The following is a 23908-nucleotide window of genomic DNA, read 5'->3' on the forward strand; positions in this document are numbered from 1 at the left end:
TGAAGCCCCGAAGGAGCTCTGAGACAGCTTCTCGACCGAGATCGTAGAATTGGCCCAAAACCCGCTCTGCTCCGTCCGCCTCGCACGGACCGTGTATCTCTTATAGATACCGAACGGCCGGCAAGGACGCCGGCGCCGCCGGCCGAATAGCACGCGCGCTTACGAGTGTAAACCGCCGCGGCAACAGACCGCCCGGCCGTGCTGTTGTAACATAGCGCGTGAACGAACGAAAAAAAAATTTATAGTAAACATTAAAATAAATTACACCACCGTACACTAGACAAAAAATTACACATTTTTTCCCAATATGAAAATTTTCACAAACTTTTCAAAGTCCCATCGCATCGAGTAAACTTTTTTAATAACGCTTCCGCACGATTCTAAATGCTTAATCCATATGTGAAATCGTTCACTGATCACGAATATCGTATTTAAAAAAATTACAAAAATTTATTTTTCCAAATAATCAAAAAAAACCGAAAAATCACAAGAGTAAAGTACCATTATTTTAAACAATATGTCGTTCTAAATGCTTAATCCCTATGTAAAAAAGTTATCTAAGCAAGAATATGTAATTGAAAAAAATTAGAAAAATTTATTTTAGCCGTAAATCGAAAATAATGGGGACACCGGAGCTGTTCGAAGCGCCGAGACGCGCCGCGTACGGCCGAATATTTTCTAAGTCCCAACGTACCGATCAAGAGTAAAGTACCATTTTCCTACATTAGATTTCGTTCTAAATGCTTAATCCCTATGTAAAAACGTTAGTTAAGCAAGAATATCGTATTTTTAAAAAAATCTAATGATAGGATTTCCCAGAAAATTGAAAAAACCGTAAAATGTCAAGAGTAAAGTGCCATTTTCTGACATTAGATTTCGTTCTAAATGCTTAATCCCTATGTAGAAACGTTAGTTAAGCAAGAATATCGTATTTTTAAAAAAATCTAATGATAGGATTTTTCAGAAAATTGAAAAAACCGTAAAATGTCAAGAGTAAAGTGCCCTTATTTTAAACAATGTATCGTTCTAAATGCTTAATCCCTATGTAAAAAAGTTATTTTAGCAGGAATATGTTATTGAAAAAAATTAGAAAAATTTATTTTAGCCGTAAATCGAAAATAATGGGGACACCGGAGCTGTTCGAAGCGCCGAGCGCGCCGCGTACGCCCGAATATTTTCAAAGTCCCAACGTACCGATCAAGAGTAAAGTACCATTTTCCTACATTAGATTTCGTTCTAAATGCTTAATCCCTATGTAAAAACGTTAGTTAAGCAAGAATATCGTATTTTTAAAAAAATCTAATGATAGGATTTCCCAGAAAATTGAAAAAACCGAAAAATGTCAAGAGTAAAGTGCCATTTTCTGACATCAGATTTCGTTCTAAATGCTTAATCCCTATGTAGAAACGTTAGTTAAGCAAGAATATCGTATTTTTAAAAAAATCTAATGATAGGATTTTTCAGAAAATTGAAAAAACCGTAAAATGTCAAGAGTAAAGTGCCCTTATTTTAAACAATGTATCGTTCTAAATGCTTAATCCCTATGTAAAAAAGTTATTTTAGCAGGAATATGTTATTGAAAAAAATTAGAAAAATTTATTTTAGCCGTAAATCGAAAATAATGGATCGAGCGAATCGGTCGATTGCGCCGAGACGCGCCATGATGCAACAGACGAGCGATTGGAACGCCCGAATATTTTCAAAGTCCCAACGTACCGATCAAGAGTAAAGTACCATTTTCCTACATTAGATTTCGTTCTAAATGCTTAATCCCTATGTAAAAACGTTAGTTAAGCAAGAATATCGTATTTTTAAAAAAATCTAATGATAGGATTTCCCAGAAAATTGAAAAAACCGAAAAATGTCAAGAGTAAAGTGCCATTTTCTGACATTAGATTTCGTTCTAAATGCTTAATCCCTATGTAGAAACGTTAGTTAAGCAAGAATATCGTATTTTTAAAAAAATCTAATGATAGGATTTTTCAGAAAATTGAAAAAACCGTAAAATGTCAAGAGTAAAGTGCCCTTATTTTAAACAATGTATCGTTCTAAATGCTTAATCCCTATGTAAAAAAGTTATTTTAGCAGGAATATGTTATTGAATAAAATGAGAAAAATTTATTTTAGCCGTAAATCGAAAATAATGGATCGAGCGAATCGGTCGATTGCGCCGAGACGCGCTATGATGCAACAGACGAGCGATTGGAACGCCCGAATATTTTCAAAGTCCCAACGTACCGATCAAGAGTAAAGTACCATTTTCCTACATTAGATTTCGTTCTAAATACTTAATCCCTATGTAAAAACGTTAGTTAAGCAAGAATATCGTATTTTTAAAAAAATCTAATGATAGGATTTTCCAGAAAATTGAAAAAACCGAAAAATGTCAAGAGTAAAGTGCCATTTTCTGACATTAGATTTCGTTCTAAATGCTTAATCCCTATGTAGAAACGTTAGTTAAGCAAGAATATCGTATTTTTAAAAAAATCTAATGATAGGATTTTTCAGAAAATTGAAAAAACCGTAAAATGTCAAGAGTAAAGTGCCCTTATTTTAAACAATGTATCGTTCTAAATGCTTAATCCCTATGTAAAAAAGTTATTTTAGCAGGAATATGTTATTGAAAAAAATTAGAAAAATTTATTTTAGCCGTAAATCGAAAATAATGGGGACACCGGAGCTGTTCGAAGCGCCGAGCGCGCCGCGTACGCCCGAATATTTTCAAAGTCCCAACGTACCGATCAAGAGTAAAGTACCATTTTCCTACATTAGATTTCGTTCTAAATACTTAATCCCTATGTAAAAACGTTAGTTAAGCAAGAATATCGTATTTTTAAAAAAATCTAATGATAGGATTTTCCAGAAAATTGAAAAAACCGAAAAATGTCAAGAGTAAAGTGCCATTTTCTGACATTAGATTTCGTTCTAAATGCTTAATCCCTATGTAGAAACGTTAGTTAAGCAAGAATATCGTATTCTTAAAAAAATCTAATGATAGGATTTTTCAGAAAATTGAAAAAACCGTAAAATGTCAAGAGTAAAGTGCCCTTATTTTAAACAATGTATCGTTCTAAATGCTTAATCCCTATGTAAAAAAGTTATTTAAGCAAGAATATGTTATTGAATAAAATGAGAAAAATTTATTTTAGCCGTAAATCGAAAATAATGGATCGAGCGAATCGGTCGATTGCGCCGAGACGCGCCATGATGCAACAGACGAGCGATTGGAACGCCCGAATATTTTCAAAGTCCCAACGTACCGATCAAGAGTAAAGTACCATTTTCCTACATTAGATTTCGTTCTAAATGCTTAATCCCTATGTAAAAACGTTAGTTAAGCAAGAATATCGTATTTTTAAAAAAATCTAATGATAGGATTTCCCAGAAAATTGAAAAAACCGAAAAATGTCAAGAGTAAAGTGCCATTTTCTGACATTAGATTTCGTTCTAAATGCTTAATCCCTATGTAGAAACGTTAGTTAAGCAAGAATATCGTATTTTTAAAAAAATCTAATGATAGGATTTTTCAGAAAATTGAAAAAACCGTAAAATCACAAGAGTAAAGTACCATTATTTTAAACAATATGTCGTTCTAAATGCTTAATCCCTATGTAAAAAAGTTATCTAAGCAAGAATATGTAATTGAAAAAAATTAGAAAAATTTATTTTAGCCGTAAATCGAAAATAATGGGGACACCGGAGCTGTTCGAAGCGCCGAGACGCGCCGCGTACGGCCGAATATTTTCTAAGTCCCAACGTACCGATCAAGAGTAAAGTACCATTTTCCTACATTAGATTTCGTTCTAAATGCTTAATCCCTATGTAGAAACGTTAGTTAAGCAAGAATATCGTATTTTTAAAAAAATCTAATGATAGGATTTTTCAGAAAATTGAAAAAACCGTAAAATGTCAAGAGTAAAGTGCCCTTATTTTAAACAATGTATCGTTCTAAATGCTTAATCCCTATGTAAAAAAGTTATTTTAGCAGGAATATGTTATTGAAAAAAATTAGAAAAATTTATTTTAGCCGTAAATCGAAAATAATGGGGACACCGGAGCTGTTCGAAGCGCCGAGCGCGCCGCGTACGCCCGAATATTTTCAAAGTCCCAACGTACCGATCAAGAGTAAAGTACCATTTTCCTACATTAGATTTCGTTCTAAATACTTAATCCCTATGTAAAAACGTTAGTTAAGCAAGAATATCGTATTTTTAAAAAAATCTAATGATAGGATTTTCCAGAAAATTGAAAAAACCGAAAAATGTCAAGAGTAAAGTGCCATTTTCTGACATTAGATTTCGTTCTAAATGCTTAATCCCTATGTAGAAACGTTAGTTAAGCAAGAATATCGTATTCTTAAAAAAATCTAATGATAGGATTTTTCAGAAAATTGAAAAAACCGTAAAATGTCAAGAGTAAAGTGCCCTTATTTTAAACAATGTATCGTTCTAAATGCTTAATCCCTATGTAAAAAAGTTATTTAAGCAAGAATATGTTATTGAATAAAATGAGAAAAATTTATTTTAGCCGTAAATCGAAAATAATGGATCGAGCGAATCGGTCGATTGCGCCGAGACGCGCCATGATGCAACAGACGAGCGATTGGAACGCCCGAATATTTTCAAAGTCCCAACGTACCGATCAAGAGTAAAGTACCATTTTCCTACATTAGATTTCGTTCTAAATGCTTAATCCCTATGTAAAAACGTTAGTTAAGCAAGAATATCGTATTTTTAAAAAAATCTAATGATAGGATTTCCCAGAAAATTGAAAAAACCGAAAAATGTCAAGAGTAAAGTGCCATTTTCTGACATTAGATTTCGTTCTAAATGCTTAATCCCTATGTAGAAACGTTAGTTAAGCAAGAATATCGTATTTTTAAAAAAATCTAATGATAGGATTTTTCAGAAAATTGAAAAAACCGTAAAATCACAAGAGTAAAGTACCATTATTTTAAACAATATGTCGTTCTAAATGCTTAATCCCTATGTAAAAAAGTTATCTAAGCAAGAATATGTAATTGAAAAAAATTAGAAAAATTTATTTTAGCCGTAAATCGAAAATAATGGGGACACCGGAGCTGTTCGAAGCGCCGAGACGCGCCGCGTACGGCCGAATATTTTCTAAGTCCCAACGTACCGATCAAGAGTAAAGTACCATTTTCCTACATTAGATTTCGTTCTAAATGCTTAATCCCTATGTAAAAACGTTAGTTAAGCAAGAATATCGTATTTTTAAAAAAATCTAATGATAGGATTTCCCAGAAAATTGAAAAAACCGTAAAATGTCAAGAGTAAAGTGCCATTTTCTGACATTAGATTTCGTTCTAAATGCTTAATCCCTATGTAGAAACGTTAGTTAAGCAAGAATATCGTATTTTTAAAAAAATCTAATGATAGGATTTTTCAGAAAATTGAAAAAACCGTAAAATGTCAAGAGTAAAGTGCCCTTATTTTAAACAATGTATCGTTCTAAATGCTTAATCCCTATGTAAAAAAGTTATTTTAGCAGGAATATGTTATTGAAAAAAATTAGAAAAATTTATTTTAGCCGTAAATCGAAAATAATGGGGACACCGGAGCTGTTCGAAGCGCCGAGCGCGCCGCGTACGCCCGAATATTTTCAAAGTCCCAACGTACCGATCAAGAGTAAAGTACCATTTTCCTACATTAGATTTCGTTCTAAATGCTTAATCCCTATGTAAAAACGTTAGTTAAGCAAGAATATCGTATTTTTAAAAAAATCTAATGATAGGATTTCCCAGAAAATTGAAAAAACCGAAAAATGTCAAGAGTAAAGTGCCATTTTCTGACATCAGATTTCGTTCTAAATGCTTAATCCCTATGTAGAAACGTTAGTTAAGCAAGAATATCGTATTTTTAAAAAAATCTAATGATAGGATTTTTCAGAAAATTGAAAAAACCGTAAAATGTCAAGAGTAAAGTGCCCTTATTTTAAACAATGTATCGTTCTAAATGCTTAATCCCTATGTAAAAAAGTTATTTTAGCAGGAATATGTTATTGAAAAAAATTAGAAAAATTTATTTTAGCCGTAAATCGAAAATAATGGGGACACCGGAGCTGTTCGAAGCGCCGAGCGCGCCGCGTACGCCCGAATATTTTCAAAGTCCCAACGTACCGATCAAGAGTAAAGTACCATTTTCCTACATTAGATTTCGTTCTAAATACTTAATCCCTATGTAAAAACGTTAGTTAAGCAAGAATATCGTATTTTTAAAAAAATCTAATGATAGGATTTTCCAGAAAATTGAAAAAACCGAAAAATGTCAAGAGTAAAGTGCCATTTTCTGACATTAGATTTCGTTCTAAATGCTTAATCCCTATGTAGAAACGTTAGTTAAGCAAGAATATCGTATTTTTAAAAAAATCTAATGATAGGATTTTTCAGAAAATTGAAAAAACCGTAAAATGTCAAGAGTAAAGTGCCCTTATTTTAAACAATGTATCGTTCTAAATGCTTAATCCCTATGTAAAAAAGTTATTTTAGCAGGAATATGTTATTGAATAAAATGAGAAAAATTTATTTTAGCCGTAAATCGAAAATAATGGATCGAGCGAATCGGTCGATTGCGCCGAGACGCGCCATGATGCAACAGACGAGCGATTGGAACGCCCGAATATTTTCAAAGTCCCAACGTACCGATCAAGAGTAAAGTACCATTTTCCTACATTAGATTTCGTTCTAAATGCTTAATCCCTATGTAAAAACGTTAGTTAAGCAAGAATATCGTATTTTTAAAAAAATCTAATGATAGGATTTCCCAGAAAATTGAAAAAACCGAAAAATGTCAAGAGTAAAGTGCCATTTTCTGACATTAGATTTCGTTCTAAATGCTTAATCCCTATGTAGAAACGTTAGTTAAGCAAGAATATCGTATTTTTAAAAAAATCTAATGATAGGATTTTTCAGAAAATTGAAAAAACCGTAAAATGTCAAGAGTAAAGTGCCCTTATTTTAAACAATGTATCGTTCTAAATGCTTAATCCCTATGTAAAAAAGTTATTTTAGCAGGAATATGTTATTGAATAAAATGAGAAAAATTTATTTTAGCCGTAAATCGAAAATAATGGATCGAGCGAATCGGTCGATTGCGCCGAGACGCGCCATGATGCAACAGACGAGCGATTGGAACGCCCGAATATTTTCAAAGTCCCAACGTACCGATCAAGAGTAAAGTACCATTTTCCTACATTAGATTTCGTTCTAAATGCTTAATCCCTATGTAAAAACGTTAGTTAAGCAAGAATATCGTATTTTTAAAAAAATCTAATGATAGGATTTCCCAGAAAATTGAAAAAACCGTAAAATGTCAAGAGTAAAGTGCCATTTTCTGACATTAGATTTCGTTCTAAATGCTTAATCCCTATGTAGAAACGTTAGTTAAGCAAGAATATCGTATTTTTAAAAAAATCTAATGATAGGATTTTTCAGAAAATTGAAAAAACCGTAAAATGTCAAGAGTAAAGTGCCCTTATTTTAAACAATGTATCGTTCTAAATGCTTAATCCCTATGTAAAAAAGTTATTTTAGCAGGAATATGTTATTGAAAAAAATTAGAAAAATTTATTTTAGCCGTAAATCGAAAATAATGGGGACACCGGAGCTGTTCGAAGCGCCGAGCGCGCCGCGTACGCCCGAATATTTTCAAAGTCCCAACGTACCGATCAAGAGTAAAGTACCATTTTCCTACATTAGATTTCGTTCTAAATGCTTAATCCCTATGTAAAAACGTTAGTTAAGCAAGAATATCGTATTTTTAAAAAAATCTAATGATAGGATTTCCCAGAAAATTGAAAAAACCGAAAAATGTCAAGAGTAAAGTGCCATTTTCTGACATTAGATTTCGTTCTAAATGCTTAATCCCTATGTAGAAACGTTAGTTAAGCAAGAATATCGTATTTTTAAAAAAATCTAATGATAGGATTTTTCAGAAAATTGAAAAAACCGTAAAATGTCAAGAGTAAAGTGCCCTTATTTTAAACAATGTATCGTTCTAAATGCTTAATCCCTATGTAAAAAAGTTATTTTAGCAGGAATATGTTATTGAATAAAATGAGAAAAATTTATTTTAGCCGTAAATCGAAAATAATGGATCGAGCGAATCGGTCGATTGCGCCGAGACGCGCTATGATGCAACAGACGAGCGATTGGAACGCCCGAATATTTTCAAAGTCCCAACGTACCGATCAAGAGTAAAGTACCATTTTCCTACATTAGATTTCGTTCTAAATACTTAATCCCTATGTAAAAACGTTAGTTAAGCAAGAATATCGTATTTTTAAAAAAATCTAATGATAGGATTTTCCAGAAAATTGAAAAAACCGAAAAATGTCAAGAGTAAAGTGCCATTTTCTGACATTAGATTTCGTTCTAAATGCTTAATCCCTATGTAGAAACGTTAGTTAAGCAAGAATATCGTATTTTTAAAAAAATCTAATGATAGGATTTTTCAGAAAATTGAAAAAACCGTAAAATGTCAAGAGTAAAGTGCCCTTATTTTAAACAATGTATCGTTCTAAATGCTTAATCCCTATGTAAAAAAGTTATTTTAGCAGGAATATGTTATTGAAAAAAATTAGAAAAATTTATTTTAGCCGTAAATCGAAAATAATGGGGACACCGGAGCTGTTCGAAGCGCCGAGCGCGCCGCGTACGCCCGAATATTTTCAAAGTCCCAACGTACCGATCAAGAGTAAAGTACCATTTTCCTACATTAGATTTCGTTCTAAATACTTAATCCCTATGTAAAAACGTTAGTTAAGCAAGAATATCGTATTTTTAAAAAAATCTAATGATAGGATTTTCCAGAAAATTGAAAAAACCGAAAAATGTCAAGAGTAAAGTGCCATTTTCTGACATTAGATTTCGTTCTAAATGCTTAATCCCTATGTAGAAACGTTAGTTAAGCAAGAATATCGTATTCTTAAAAAAATCTAATGATAGGATTTTTCAGAAAATTGAAAAAACCGTAAAATGTCAAGAGTAAAGTGCCCTTATTTTAAACAATGCATCGTTCTAAATGCTTAATCCCTATGTAAAAAAGTTATTTAAGCAAGAATATGTTATTGAATAAAATGAGAAAAATTTATTTTAGCCGTAAATCGAAAATAATGGATCGAGCGAATCGGTCGATTGCGCCGAGACGCGCCATGATGCAACAGACGAGCGATTGGAACGCCCGAATATTTTCAAAGTCCCAACGTACCGATCAAGAGTAAAGTACCATTTTCCTACATTAGATTTCGTTCTAAATGCTTAATCCCTATGTAAAAACGTTAGTTAAGCAAGAATATCGTATTTTTAAAAAAATCTAATGATAGGATTTCCCAGAAAATTGAAAAAACCGAAAAATGTCAAGAGTAAAGTGCCATTTTCTGACATTAGATTTCGTTCTAAATGCTTAATCCCTATGTAGAAACGTTAGTTAAGCAAGAATATCGTATTTTTAAAAAAATCTAATGATAGGATTTTTCAGAAAATTGAAAAAACCGTAAAATCACAAGAGTAAAGTACCATTATTTTAAACAATATGTCGTTCTAAATGCTTAATCCCTATGTAAAAAAGTTATCTAAGCAAGAATATGTAATTGAAAAAAATTAGAAAAATTTATTTTAGCCGTAAATCGAAAATAATGGGGACACCGGAGCTGTTCGAAGCGCCGAGACGCGCCGCGTACGGCCGAATATTTTCTAAGTCCCAACGTACCGATCAAGAGTAAAGTACCATTTTCCTACATTAGATTTCGTTCTAAATGCTTAATCCCTATGTAAAAACGTTAGTTAAGCAAGAATATCGTATTTTTAAAAAAATCTAATGATAGGATTTCCCAGAAAATTGAAAAAACCGTAAAATGTCAAGAGTAAAGTGCCATTTTCTGACATTAGATTTCGTTCTAAATGCTTAATCCCTATGTAGAAACGTTAGTTAAGCAAGAATATCGTATTTTTAAAAAAATCTAATGATAGGATTTTTCAGAAAATTGAAAAAACCGTAAAATGTCAAGAGTAAAGTGCCCTTATTTTAAACAATGTATCGTTCTAAATGCTTAATCCCTATGTAAAAAAGTTATTTTAGCAGGAATATGTTATTGAAAAAAATTAGAAAAATTTATTTTAGCCGTAAATCGAAAATAATGGGGACACCGGAGCTGTTCGAAGCGCCGAGCGCGCCGCGTACGCCCGAATATTTTCAAAGTCCCAACGTACCGATCAAGAGTAAAGTACCATTTTCCTACATTAGATTTCGTTCTAAATGCTTAATCCCTATGTAAAAACGTTAGTTAAGCAAGAATATCGTATTTTTAAAAAAATCTAATGATAGGATTTCCCAGAAAATTGAAAAAACCGAAAAATGTCAAGAGTAAAGTGCCATTTTCTGACATCAGATTTCGTTCTAAATGCTTAATCCCTATGTAGAAACGTTAGTTAAGCAAGAATATCGTATTTTTAAAAAAATCTAATGATAGGATTTTTCAGAAAATTGAAAAAACCGTAAAATGTCAAGAGTAAAGTGCCCTTATTTTAAACAATGTATCGTTCTAAATGCTTAATCCCTATGTAAAAAAGTTATTTTAGCAGGAATATGTTATTGAAAAAAATTAGAAAAATTTATTTTAGCCGTAAATCGAAAATAATGGGGACACCGGAGCTGTTCGAAGCGCCGAGCGCGCCGCGTACGCCCGAATATTTTCAAAGTCCCAACGTACCGATCAAGAGTAAAGTACCATTTTCCTACATTAGATTTCGTTCTAAATACTTAATCCCTATGTAAAAACGTTAGTTAAGCAAGAATATCGTATTTTTAAAAAAATCTAATGATAGGATTTTCCAGAAAATTGAAAAAACCGAAAAATGTCAAGAGTAAAGTGCCATTTTCTGACATTAGATTTCGTTCTAAATGCTTAATCCCTATGTAGAAACGTTAGTTAAGCAAGAATATCGTATTTTTAAAAAAATCTAATGATAGGATTTTTCAGAAAATTGAAAAAACCGTAAAATGTCAAGAGTAAAGTGCCCTTATTTTAAACAATGTATCGTTCTAAATGCTTAATCCCTATGTAAAAAAGTTATTTTAGCAGGAATATGTTATTGAATAAAATGAGAAAAATTTATTTTAGCCGTAAATCGAAAATAATGGATCGAGCGAATCGGTCGATTGCGCCGAGACGCGCCATGATGCAACAGACGAGCGATTGGAACGCCCGAATATTTTCAAAGTCCCAACGTACCGATCAAGAGTAAAGTACCATTTTCCTACATTAGATTTCGTTCTAAATGCTTAATCCCTATGTAAAAACGTTAGTTAAGCAAGAATATCGTATTTTTAAAAAAATCTAATGATAGGATTTCCCAGAAAATTGAAAAAACCGAAAAATGTCAAGAGTAAAGTGCCATTTTCTGACATTAGATTTCGTTCTAAATGCTTAATCCCTATGTAGAAACGTTAGTTAAGCAAGAATATCGTATTTTTAAAAAAATCTAATGATAGGATTTTTCAGAAAATTGAAAAAACCGTAAAATGTCAAGAGTAAAGTGCCCTTATTTTAAACAATGTATCGTTCTAAATGCTTAATCCCTATGTAAAAAAGTTATTTTAGCAGGAATATGTTATTGAATAAAATGAGAAAAATTTATTTTAGCCGTAAATCGAAAATAATGGATCGAGCGAATCGGTCGATTGCGCCGAGACGCGCCATGATGCAACAGACGAGCGATTGGAACGCCCGAATATTTTCAAAGTCCCAACGTACCGATCAAGAGTAAAGTACCATTTTCCTACATTAGATTTCGTTCTAAATGCTTAATCCCTATGTAAAAACGTTAGTTAAGCAAGAATATCGTATTTTTAAAAAAATCTAATGATAGGATTTCCCAGAAAATTGAAAAAACCGTAAAATGTCAAGAGTAAAGTGCCATTTTCTGACATTAGATTTCGTTCTAAATGCTTAATCCCTATGTAGAAACGTTAGTTAAGCAAGAATATCGTATTTTTAAAAAAATCTAATGATAGGATTTTTCAGAAAATTGAAAAAACCGTAAAATGTCAAGAGTAAAGTGCCCTTATTTTAAACAATGTATCGTTCTAAATGCTTAATCCCTATGTAAAAAAGTTATTTTAGCAGGAATATGTTATTGAAAAAAATTAGAAAAATTTATTTTAGCCGTAAATCGAAAATAATGGGGACACCGGAGCTGTTCGAAGCGCCGAGCGCGCCGCGTACGCCCGAATATTTTCAAAGTCCCAACGTACCGATCAAGAGTAAAGTACCATTTTCCTACATTAGATTTCGTTCTAAATGCTTAATCCCTATGTAAAAACGTTAGTTAAGCAAGAATATCGTATTTTTAAAAAAATCTAATGATAGGATTTCCCAGAAAATTGAAAAAACCGAAAAATGTCAAGAGTAAAGTGCCATTTTCTGACATTAGATTTCGTTCTAAATGCTTAATCCCTATGTAGAAACGTTAGTTAAGCAAGAATATCGTATTTTTAAAAAAATCTAATGATAGGATTTTTCAGAAAATTGAAAAAACCGTAAAATGTCAAGAGTAAAGTGCCCTTATTTTAAACAATGTATCGTTCTAAATGCTTAATCCCTATGTAAAAAAGTTATTTTAGCAGGAATATGTTATTGAATAAAATGAGAAAAATTTATTTTAGCCGTAAATCGAAAATAATGGATCGAGCGAATCGGTCGATTGCGCCGAGACGCGCTATGATGCAACAGACGAGCGATTGGAACGCCCGAATATTTTCAAAGTCCCAACGTACCGATCAAGAGTAAAGTACCATTTTCCTACATTAGATTTCGTTCTAAATACTTAATCCCTATGTAAAAACGTTAGTTAAGCAAGAATATCGTATTTTTAAAAAAATCTAATGATAGGATTTTCCAGAAAATTGAAAAAACCGAAAAATGTCAAGAGTAAAGTGCCATTTTCTGACATTAGATTTCGTTCTAAATGCTTAATCCCTATGTAGAAACGTTAGTTAAGCAAGAATATCGTATTTTTAAAAAAATCTAATGATAGGATTTTTCAGAAAATTGAAAAAACCGTAAAATGTCAAGAGTAAAGTGCCCTTATTTTAAACAATGTATCGTTCTAAATGCTTAATCCCTATGTAAAAAAGTTATTTTAGCAGGAATATGTTATTGAAAAAAATTAGAAAAATTTATTTTAGCCGTAAATCGAAAATAATGGGGACACCGGAGCTGTTCGAAGCGCCGAGCGCGCCGCGTACGCCCGAATATTTTCAAAGTCCCAACGTACCGATCAAGAGTAAAGTACCATTTTCCTACATTAGATTTCGTTCTAAATACTTAATCCCTATGTAAAAACGTTAGTTAAGCAAGAATATCGTATTTTTAAAAAAATCTAATGATAGGATTTTCCAGAAAATTGAAAAAACCGAAAAATGTCAAGAGTAAAGTGCCATTTTCTGACATTAGATTTCGTTCTAAATGCTTAATCCCTATGTAGAAACGTTAGTTAAGCAAGAATATCGTATTCTTAAAAAAATCTAATGATAGGATTTTTCAGAAAATTGAAAAAACCGTAAAATGTCAAGAGTAAAGTGCCCTTATTTTAAACAATGTATCGTTCTAAATGCTTAATCCCTATGTAAAAAAGTTATTTAAGCAAGAATATGTTATTGAATAAAATGAGAAAAATTTATTTTAGCCGTAAATCGAAAATAATGGATCGAGCGAATCGGTCGATTGCGCCGAGACGCGCCATGATGCAACAGACGAGCGATTGGAACGCCCGAATATTTTCAAAGTCCCAACGTACCGATCAAGAGTAAAGTACCATTTTCCTACATTAGATTTCGTTCTAAATGCTTAATCCCTATGTAAAAACGTTAGTTAAGCAAGAATATCGTATTTTTAAAAAAATCTAATGATAGGATTTCCCAGAAAATTGAAAAAACCGAAAAATGTCAAGAGTAAAGTGCCATTTTCTGACATTAGATTTCGTTCTAAATGCTTAATCCCTATGTAGAAACGTTAGTTAAGCAAGAATATCGTATTTTTAAAAAAATCTAATGATAGGATTTTTCAGAAAATTGAAAAAACCGTAAAATGTCAAGAGTAAAGTGCCCTTATTTTAAACAATGTATCGTTCTAAATGCTTAATCCCTATGTAAAAAAGTTATTTTAGCAGGAATATGTTATTGAAAAAAATTAGAAAAATTTATTTTAGCCGTAAATCGAAAATAATGGGGACACCGGAGCTGTTCGAAGCGCCGAGCGCGCCGCGTACGCCCGAATATTTTCAAAGTCCCAACGTACCGATCAAGAGTAAAGTACCATTTTCCTACATTAGATTTCGTTCTAAATGCTTAATCCCTATGTAGAAACGTTAGTTAAGCAAGAATATCGTATTTTTAAAAAAATCTAATGATAGGATTTTTCAGAAAATTGAAAAAACCGTAAAATCACAAGAGTAAAGTACCATTATTTTAAACAATATGTCGTTCTAAATGCTTAATCCCTATGTAAAAAAGTTATCTAAGCAAGAATATGTAATTGAAAAAAATTAGAAAAATTTATTTTAGCCGTAAATCGAAAATAATGGGGACACCGGAGCTGTTCGAAGCGCCGAGACGCGCCGCGTACGGCCGAATATTTTCTAAGTCCCAACGTACCGATCAAGAGTAAAGTACCATTTTCCTACATTAGATTTCGTTCTAAATGCTTAATCCCTATGTAAAAACGTTAGTTAAGCAAGAATATCGTATTTTTAAAAAAATCTAATGATAGGATTTCCCAGAAAATTGAAAAAACCGTAAAATGTCAAGAGTAAAGTGCCATTTTCTGACATTAGATTTCGTTCTAAATGCTTAATCCCTATGTAGAAACGTTAGTTAAGCAAGAATATCGTATTTTTAAAAAAATCTAATGATAGGATTTTTCAGAAAATTGAAAAAACCGTAAAATGTCAAGAGTAAAGTGCCCTTATTTTAAACAATGTATCGTTCTAAATGCTTAATCCCTATGTAAAAAAGTTATTTTAGCAGGAATATGTTATTGAAAAAAATTAGAAAAATTTATTTTAGCCGTAAATCGAAAATAATGGGGACACCGGAGCTGTTCGAAGCGCCGAGCGCGCCGCGTACGCCCGAATATTTTCAAAGTCCCAACGTACCGATCAAGAGTAAAGTACCATTTTCCTACATTAGATTTCGTTCTAAATGCTTAATCCCTATGTAAAAACGTTAGTTAAGCAAGAATATCGTATTTTTAAAAAAATCTAATGATAGGATTTCCCAGAAAATTGAAAAAACCGAAAAATGTCAAGAGTAAAGTGCCATTTTCTGACATCAGATTTCGTTCTAAATGCTTAATCCCTATGTAGAAACGTTAGTTAAGCAAGAATATCGTATTTTTAAAAAAATCTAATGATAGGATTTTTCAGAAAATTGAAAAAACCGTAAAATGTCAAGAGTAAAGTGCCCTTATTTTAAACAATGTATCGTTCTAAATGCTTAATCCCTATGTAAAAAAGTTATTTTAGCAGGAATATGTTATTGAAAAAAATTAGAAAAATTTATTTTAGCCGTAAATCGAAAATAATGGGGACACCGGAGCTGTTCGAAGCGCCGAGCGCGCCGCGTACGCCCGAATATTTTCAAAGTCCCAACGTACCGATCAAGAGTAAAGTACCATTTTCCTACATTAGATTTCGTTCTAAATACTTAATCCCTATGTAAAAACGTTAGTTAAGCAAGAATATCGTATTTTTAAAAAAATCTAATGATAGGATTTTCCAGAAAATTGAAAAAACCGAAAAATGTCAAGAGTAAAGTGCCATTTTCTGACATTAGATTTCGTTCTAAATGCTTAATCCCTATGTAGAAACGTTAGTTAAGCAAGAATATCGTATTTTTAAAAAAATCTAATGATAGGATTTTTCAGAAAATTGAAAAAACCGTAAAATGTCAAGAGTAAAGTGCCCTTATTTTAAACAATGTATCGTTCTAAATGCTTAATCCCTATGTAAAAAAGTTATTTTAGCAGGAATATGTTATTGAATAAAATGAGAAAAATTTATTTTAGCCGTAAATCGAAAATAATGGATCGAGCGAATCGGTCGATTGCGCCGAGACGCGCCATGATGCAACAGACGAGCGATTGGAACGCCCGAATATTTTCAAAGTCCCAACGTACCGATCAAGAGTAAAGTACCATTTTCCTACATTAGATTTCGTTCTAAATGCTTAATCCCTATGTAAAAACGTTAGTTAAGCAAGAATATCGTATTTTTAAAAAAATCTAATGATAGGATTTCCCAGAAAATTGAAAAAACCGAAAAATGTCAAGAGTAAAGTGCCATTTTCTGACATTAGATTTCGTTCTAAATGCTTAATCCCTATGTAGAAACGTTAGTTAAGCAAGAATATCGTATTTTTAAAAAAATCTAATGATAGGATTTTTCAGAAAATTGAAAAAACCGTAAAATGTCAAGAGTAAAGTGCCCTTATTTTAAACAATGTATCGTTCTAAATGCTTAATCCCTATGTAAAAAAGTTATTTTAGCAGGAATATGTTATTGAATAAAATGAGAAAAATTTATTTTAGCCGTAAATCGAAAATAATGGATCGAGCGAATCGGTCGATTGCGCCGAGACGCGCCATGATGCAACAGACGAGCGATTGGAACGCCCGAATATTTTCAAAGTCCCAACGTACCGATCAAGAGTAAAGTACCATTTTCCTACATTAGATTTCGTTCTAAATGCTTAATCCCTATGTAAAAACGTTAGTTAAGCAAGAATATCGTATTTTTAAAAAAATCTAATGATAGGATTTCCCAGAAAATTGAAAAAACCGTAAAATGTCAAGAGTAAAGTGCCATTTTCTGACATTAGATTTCGTTCTAAATGCTTAATCCCTATGTAGAAACGTTAGTTAAGCAAGAATATCGTATTTTTAAAAAAATCTAATGATAGGATTTTTCAGAAAATTGAAAAAACCGTAAAATGTCAAGAGTAAAGTGCCCTTATTTTAAACAATGTATCGTTCTAAATGCTTAATCCCTATGTAAAAAAGTTATTTTAGCAGGAATATGTTATTGAAAAAAATTAGAAAAATTTATTTTAGCCGTAAATCGAAAATAATGGGGACACCGGAGCTGTTCGAAGCGCCGAGCGCGCCGCGTACGCCCGAATATTTTCAAAGTCCCAACGTACCGATCAAGAGTAAAGTACCATTTTCCTACATTAGATTTCGTTCTAAATGCTTAATCCCTATGTAAAAACGTTAGTTAAGCAAGAATATCGTATTTTTAAAAAAATCTAATGATAGGATTTCCCAGAAAATTGAAAAAACCGAAAAATGTCAAGAGTAAAGTGCCATTTTCTGACATTAGATTTCGTTCTAAATGCTTAATCCCTATGTAGAAACGTTAGTTAAGCAAGAATATCGTATTTTTAAAAAAATCTAATGATAGGATTTTTCAGAAAATTGAAAAAACCGTAAAATGTCAAGAGTAAAGTGCCCTTATTTTAAACAATGTATCGTTCTAAATGCTTAATCCCTATGTAAAAAAGTTATTTTAGCAGGAATATGTTATTGAATAAAATGAGAAAAATTTATTTTAGCCGTAAATCGAAAATAATGGATCGAGCGAATCGGTCGATTGCGCCGAGACGCGCTATGATGCAACAGACGAGCGATTGGAACGCCCGAATATTTTCAAAGTCCCAACGTACCGATCAAGAGTAAAGTACCATTTTCCTACATTAGATTTCGTTCTAAATACTTAATCCCTATGTAAAAACGTTAGTTAAGCAAGAATATCGTATTTTTAAAAAAATCTAATGATAGGATTTTCCAGAAAATTGAAAAAACCGAAAAATGTCAAGAGTAAAGTGCCATTTTCTGACATTAGATTTCGTTCTAAATGCTTAATCCCTATGTAGAAACGTTAGTTAAGCAAGAATATCGTATTTTTAAAAAAATCTAATGATAGGATTTTTCAGAAAATTGAAAAAACCGTAAAATGTCAAGAGTAAAGTGCCCTTATTTTAAACAATGTATCGTTCTAAATGCTTAATCCCTATGTAAAAAAGTTATTTTAGCAGGAATATGTTATTGAAAAAAATTAGAAAAATTTATTTTAGCCGTAAATCGAAAATAATGGGGACACCGGAGCTGTTCGAAGCGCCGAGCGCGCCGCGTACGCCCGAATATTTTCAAAGTCCCAACGTACCGATCAAGAGTAAAGTACCATTTTCCTACATTAGATTTCGTTCTAAATACTTAATCCCTATGTAAAAACGTTAGTTAAGCAAGAATATCGTATTTTTAAAAAAATCTAATGATAGGATTTTCCAGAAAATTGAAAAAACCGAAAAATGTCAAGAGTAAAGTGCCATTTTCTGACATTAGATTTCGTTCTAAATGCTTAATCCCTATGTAGAAACGTTAGTTAAGCAAGAATATCGTATTCTTAAAAAAATCTAATGATAGGATTTTTCAGAAAATTGAAAAAACCGTAAAATGTCAAGAGTAAAGTGCCCTTATTTTAAACAATGTATCGTTCTAAATGCTTAATCCCTATGTAAAAAAGTTATTTAAGCAAGAATATGTTATTGAATAAAATGAGAAAAATTTATTTTAGCCGTAAATCGAAAATAATGGATCGAGCGAATCGGTCGATTGCGCCGAGACGCGCCATGATGCAACAGACGAGCGATTGGAACGCCCGAATATTTTCAAAGTCCCAACGTACCGATCAAGAGTAAAGTACCATTTTCCTACATTAGATTTCGTTCTAAATGCTTAATCCCTATGTAAAAACGTTAGTTAAGCAAGAATATCGTATTTTTAAAAAAATCTAATGATAGGATTTCCCAGAAAATTGAAAAAACCGAAAAATGTCAAGAGTAAAGTGCCATTTTCTGACATTAGATTTCGTTCTAAATGCTTAATCCCTATGTAGAAACGTTAGTTAAGCAAGAATATCGTATTTTTAAAAAAATCTAATGATAGGATTTTTCAGAAAATTGAAAAAACCGTAAAATCACAAGAGTAAAGTACCATTATTTTAAACAATATGTCGTTCTAAATGCTTAATCCCTATGTAAAAAAGTTATCTAAGCAAGAATATGTAATTGAAAAAAATTAGAAAAATTTATTTTAGCCGTAAATCGAAAATAATGGGGACACCGGAGCTGTTCGAAGCGCCGAGACGCGCCGCGTACGGCCGAATATTTTCTAAGTCCCAACGTACCGATCAAGAGTAAAGTACCATTTTCCTACATTAGATTTCGTTCTAAATGCTTAATCCCTATGTAAAAACGTTAGTTAAGCAAGAATATCGTATTTTTAAAAAAATCTAATGATAGGATTTCCCAGAAAATTGAAAAAACCGTAAAATGTCAAGAGTAAAGTGCCATTTTCTGACATTAGATTTCGTTCTAAATGCTTAATCCCTATGTAGAAACGTTAGTTAAGCAAGAATATCGTATTTTTAAAAAAATCTAATGATAGGATTTTTCAGAAAATTGAAAAAACCGTAAAATGTCAAGAGTAAAGTGCCCTTATTTTAAACAATGTATCGTTCTAAATGCTTAATCCCTATGTAAAAAAGTTATTTTAGCAGGAATATGTTATTGAAAAAAATTAGAAAAATTTATTTTAGCCGTAAATCGAAAATAATGGGGACACCGGAGCTGTTCGAAGCGCCGAGCGCGCCGCGTACGCCCGAATATTTTCAAAGTCCCAACGTACCGATCAAGAGTAAAGTACCATTTTCCTACATTAGATTTCGTTCTAAATGCTTAATCCCTATGTAAAAACGTTAGTTAAGCAAGAATATCGTATTTTTAAAAAAATCTAATGATAGGATTTCCCAGAAAATTGAAAAAACCGAAAAATGTCAAGAGTAAAGTGCCATTTTCTGACATCAGATTTCGTTCTAAATGCTTAATCCCTATGTAGAAACGTTAGTTAAGCAAGAATATCGTATTTTTAAAAAAATCTAATGATAGGATTTTTCAGAAAATTGAAAAAACCGTAAAATGTCAAGAGTAAAGTGCCCTTATTTTAAACAATGTATCGTTCTAAATGCTTAATCCCTATGTAAAAAAGTTATTTTAGCAGGAATATGTTATTGAAAAAAATTAGAAAAATTTATTTTAGCCGTAAATCGAAAATAATGGGGACACCGGAGCTGTTCGAAGCGCCGAGCGCGCCGCGTACGCCCGAATATTTTCAAAGTCCCAACGTACCGATCAAGAGTAAAGTACCATTTTCCTACATTAGATTTCGTTCTAAATACTTAATCCCTATGTAAAAACGTTAGTTAAGCAAGAATATCGTATTTTTAAAAAAATCTAATGATAGGATTTTCCAGAAAATTGAAAAAACCGAAAAATGTCAAGAGTAAAGTGCCATTTTCTGACATTAGATTTCGTTCTAAATGCTTAATCCCTATGTAGAAACGTTAGTTAAGCAAGAATATCGTATTTTTAAAAAAATCTAATGATAGGATTTTTCAGAAAATTGAAAAAACCGTAAAATGTCAAGAGTAAAGTGCCCTTATTTTAAACAATGTATCGTTCTAAATGCTTAATCCCTATGTAAAAAAGTTATTTTAGCAGGAATATGTTATTGAATAAAATGAGAAAAATTTATTTTAGCCGTAAATCGAAAATAATGGATCGAGCGAATCGGTCGATTGCGCCGAGACGCGCCATGATGCAACAGACGAGCGATTGGAACGCCCGAATATTTTCAAAGTCCCAACGTACCGATCAAGAGTAAAGTACCATTTTCCTACATTAGATTTCGTTCTAAATGCTTAATCCCTATGTAAAAACGTTAGTTAAGCAAGAATATCGTATTTTTAAAAAATCTAATGATAGGATTTCCCAGAAAATTGAAAAAACCGAAAAATGTCAAGAGTAAAGTGCCATTTTCTGACATTAGATTTCGTTCTAAATGCTTAATCCCTATGTAGAAACGTTAGTTAAGCAAGAATATCGTATTTTTAAAAAAATCTAATGATAGGATTTTTCAGAAAATTGAAAAAACCGTAAAATGTCAAGAGTAAAGTGCCCTTATTTTAAACAATGTATCGTTCTAAATGCTTAATCCCTATGTAAAAAAGTTATTTTAGCAGGAATATGTTATTGAATAAAATGAGAAAAATTTATTTTAGCCGTAAATCGAAAATAATGGATCGAGCGAATCGGTCGATTGCGCCGAGACGCGCCATGATGCAACAGACGAGCGATTGGAACGCCCGAATATTTTCAAAGTCCCAACGTACCGATCAAGAGTAAAGTACCATTTTCCTACATTAGATTTCGTTCTAAATGCTTAATCCCTATGTAAAAACGTTAGTTAAGCAAGAATATCGTATTTTTAAAAAAATCTAATGATAGGATTTCCCAGAAAATTGAAAAAACCGTAAAATGTCAAGAGTAAAGTGCCATTTTCTGACATTAGATTTCGTTCTAAATGCTTAATCCCTATGTAGAAACGTTAGTTAAGCAAGAATATCGTATTTTTAAAAAATCTAATGATAGGATTTTTCAGAAAATTGAAAAAACCGTAAAATGTCAAGAGTAAAGTGCCCTTATTTTAAACAATGTATCGTTCTAAATGCTTAATCCCTATGTAAAAAAGTTATTTTAGCAGGAATATGTTATTGAAAAAAATTAGAAAATTTATTTTAGCCGTAAATCGAAATAATGGGGACACCGGAGCTGTTCGAAGCGCCGAGCGCGCCGCGTACGCCCGAATATTTTCAAAGTCCCAACGTACCGATCAAGAGTAAAGTACCATTTTCCTACATTAGATTTCGTTCTAAATGCTTAATCCCTATGTAAAAACGTTAGTTAAGCAAGAATATCGTATTTTTAAAAAAATCTAATGATAGGATTTCCCAGAAAATTGAAAAAACCGAAAAATGTCAAGAGTAAAGTGCCATTTTCTGACATTAGATTTCGTTCTAAATGCTTAATCCCTATGTAGAAACGTTAGTTAAGCAAGAATATCGTATTTTTAAAAAATCTAATGATAGGATTTTTCAGAAAATTGAAAAAACCGTAAAATGTCAAGAGTAAAGTGCCCTTATTTTAAACAATGTATCGTTCTAAATGCTTAATCCCTATGTAAAAAAGTTATTTTAGCAGGAATATGTTATTGAATAAAATGAGAAAAATTTATTTTAGCCGTAAATCGAAAATAATGGATCGAGCGAATCGGTCGATTGCGCCGAGACGCGCTATGATGCAACAGACGAGCGATTGGAACGCCCGAATATTTTCAAAGTCCCAACGTACCGATCAAGAGTAAAGTACCATTTTCCTACATTAGATTTCGTTCTAAATACTTAATCCCTATGTAAAAACGTTAGTTAAGCAAGAATATCGTATTTTTAAAAAAATCTAATGATAGGATTTTCCAGAAAATTGAAAAAACCGAAAAATGTCAAGAGTAAAGTGCCATTTTCTGACATTAGATTTCGTTCTAAATGCTTAATCCCTATGTAGAAACGTTAGTTAAGCAAGAATATCGTATTTTTAAAAAAATCTAATGATAGGATTTTTCAGAAAATTGAAAAAACCGTAAAATGTCAAGAGTAAAGTGCCCTTATTTTAAACAATGTATCGTTCTAAATGCTTAATCCCTATGTAAAAAAGTTATTTTAGCAGGAATATGTTATTGAAAAAAATTAGAAAAATTTATTTTAGCCGTAAATCGAAAATAATGGGGACACCGGAGCTGTTCGAAGCGCCGAGCGCGCCGCGTACGCCCGAATATTTTCAAAGTCCCAACGTACCGATCAAGAGTAAAGTACCATTTTCCTACATTAGATTTCGTTCTAAATACTTAATCCCTATGTAAAAACGTTAGTTAAGCAAGAATATCGTATTTTTAAAAAAAATCTAATGATAGGATTTTCCAGAAAATTGAAAAAACCGAAAAATGTCAAGAGTAAAGTGCCATTTTCTGACATTAGATTTCGTTCTAAATGCTTAATCCCTATGTAGAAACGTTAGTTAAGCAAGAATATCGTATTCTTAAAAAAATCTAATGATAGGATTTTTCAGAAAATTGAAAAAACCGTAAAATGTCAAGAGTAAAGTGCCCTTATTTTAAACAATGTATCGTTCTAAATGCTTAATCCCTATGTAAAAAAGTTATTTAAGCAAGAATATGTTATTGAATAAAATGAGAAAAATTTATTTTAGCCGTAAATCGAAAATAATGGATCGAGCGAATCGGTCGATTGCGCCGAGACGCGCCATGATGCAACAGACGAGCGATTGGAACGCCCGAATATTTTCAAAGTCCCAACGTACCGATCAAGAGTAAAGTACCATTTTCCTACATTAGATTTCGTTCTAAATGCTTAATCCCTATGTAAAAACGTTAGTTAAGCAAGAATATCGTATTTTTAAAAAAATCTAATGATAGGATTTCCCAGAAAATTGAAAAAACCGAAAAATGTCAAGAGTAAAGTGCCATTTTCTGACATTAGATTTCGTTCTAAATGCTTAATCCCTATGTAGAAACGTTAGTTAAGCAAGAATATCGTATTTTTAAAAAAAATCTAATGATAGGATTTTCAGAAAATTGAAAAAACCGTAAAATCACAAGAGTAAAGTACCATTATTTTAAACAATATGTCGTTCTAAATGCTTAATCCCTATGTAAAAAAGTTATCTAAGCAAGAATATGTAATTGAAAAAAATTAGAAAAATTTATTTTAGCCGTAAATCGAAAATAATGGGGACACCGGAGCTGTTCGAAGCGCCGAGACGCGCCGCGTACGGCCGAATATTTTCTAAGTCCCAACGTACCGATCAAGAGTAAAGTACCATTTTCCTACATTAGATTTCGTTCTAAATGCTTAATCCCTATG

Source organism: Megalopta genalis, unplaced genomic scaffold (genome assembly GCF_051020955.1).
Source record: "Megalopta genalis isolate 19385.01 unplaced genomic scaffold, iyMegGena1_principal scaffold0467, whole genome shotgun sequence".
Classification (NCBI taxonomy): Eukaryota; Metazoa; Arthropoda; class Insecta; order Hymenoptera; family Halictidae; genus Megalopta; species Megalopta genalis.